Raw genomic sequence first — 2,179 nt, 5'->3', positions numbered from 1 at the left:
TTCTTTTAACATTAATAGTGATTTATTTGCGTTATGGGTGAGAACGACCATAAAAATAAACAGGGAGAGGTACTGAGGAAGAGACAAAAGCAAACTGTGCTTAACGTACTTAATTACCTTTCTCGAAGGAATCCAGATAAAAGTCTCAGCTGGGTGGTTAAAGAAACTGCTGAAGCAACAGGCATTTCTGAGAGGACTGTTTATAAAGTGCGATCAGCAGCCACTACAGGACCTTTGGCTTCTCCCATTAAAACAAGAGAACGTAAAGCACCACGGAAAGATAGCAGGTCAGTCAAGTTCAATGATTTTGTCCGCAGTGGTGTAAGGCGTAAGGTGCACGAATTTTTCCTTAAAAACCAACCTCCAACCTTGCAGCAAGTCCTACAGCCTGTGAAGAATGTTAAAGACCTTCCCGAGTTCAAAAGAACAACTTTGTATCGTTTGTTGAGAGACATGGGTTTTCAGTACGAAAGGAAAGGAAATTCAGCTCGTTTGACGGAAAGAGAGGACATTATATCTTGGCGTCACAAGTATCTGTCAACAGTTAAGAAATATCGAGACGAGGGAAGGAACATATTTTACACTGATGAGTCGTGGGTTAACACAGGGCACACTGTTGGGAAAGAATGGAAAGATAAGACCATTTCAACTCCACGGGATGCTTTTCTGTCAGGACTATCTTGCGGTCTGAAGTCTCCTACAGGTCGTGGTCCACGGTTCGCGTTAGTTCTTGCCGGTAACGATAATGGGTTCGTGCCAGGGGCGAAGTACGTGTTTCAGTGCAAGAAGAATACCGCAGATGCTCACGACGAAATGGACGGTGATTGTTATGAGGAGTATTTTAAAGAACGTCTACCACCAAACCTGCCGCCAAACTCTGTTATTGTTTTTGACAATGCCTCCTATCATAGCCGCAAGAAAGAAGCTCTGCCTACGAAGGCATGGAAAAAAGAGAACCTGCGGTCATGGCTTCGAGAACGTGGTGTAGTGTATGATGAAAACATGCTGAAAACAGACTTGATGGCCCTCGTAAACAGTGTGCGATGGAAATACGATCGCCACAGAATCGATGAAATGGCAAGAGAAAGTGGTGTCACGGTTCTTCGTTTACCATCATACCATTGTGAGCTGAATCTTATTGAACTTGTTTGGGCGCAAGTGAAGCACTATGTTGCTATGAAAAACACCACGTTCAAAACTAGGGAGATGGAAATACTCATCGATGAAGGTTTCCTACGCGTGTCTACTGAAAACTGGGCGAACTACGTGAAACACGTGAAAAATATTGAAGCGGACATGTGGAAATCTGATTTTGATCCAGGACGAAATGGAGCCCTTCATCATTGCTGTCGGCAGTGAATCTTCGTCCGATTCAGATTGATAGAGGACTTCAGCCTGCAGTGGCAAGGAAGTAACATTCGGTGAGTACCATAAAGTTGTTGTCTAATGGCAGATATTTTACTTTAGTTGTATATTGCATAGTATTTGTGTGTGTTCTGTTATTTTCGTACTGTACAGAAGTTGTTTCTGAAGATTTTGATGCTGTGGTGTGCAGTGAAAAGTCATGGCATAACGTATACCGTTACAAAAATTTGCCACGTGTTTTGTTTGTGCTTGCTTTTGTTATTTAGCTGTTCTTTCTTAAGCGCATTTAATTTACCGCTGTTTTCTTTAAGACCGCTTTTAATTTTTACTATTGTCTTTTGTTAAGCGATACGACAGCACAGTAGAACCCCGCGTTGTCTGGGGAAATTTAATAATAATTGCTGCTTTACGTCCCATTAAGTACTTTTACGGATTTTGGAAACACTGAGGTGCCGGAATTTAGTCCCGCAGGAGTTCTTTTACATGCCAGTAAATCTACCTATACGGGCCTAACGTATTTGAGCACCACCGGACTGAGCCTGGATCGAACCTGCCTGGTTGGAGTCAGAAGTCAACAGTCTGAGCCACTCAGCCCGCCTGGGGAAATTTATTAAATTCAATTAAATGCACCATTCATCCTTCGAACCCATAACAAATATTATTTGTATATTTTCTCCGCCGGTTCACCTCACACTTCAGTGCTAAGGTTTCTTATGTGCCGTAGTTAACCTCTGATTCTGTACAAACCAAAAATAGCCCCTGTAAACTCACCGTCCCCTTTACTTCATACAAAAAATTTCAACTTAGTTCATTC

The sequence above is a fragment of the Anabrus simplex genome, chromosome 1, assembly GCF_040414725.1.
Source record: "Anabrus simplex isolate iqAnaSimp1 chromosome 1, ASM4041472v1, whole genome shotgun sequence".
Taxonomy (NCBI): domain Eukaryota; kingdom Metazoa; phylum Arthropoda; class Insecta; order Orthoptera; family Tettigoniidae; genus Anabrus; species Anabrus simplex.
The sequence above is the reverse complement of the archived record's forward strand: the minus strand, read 5'-3'. Positions refer to the sequence as shown.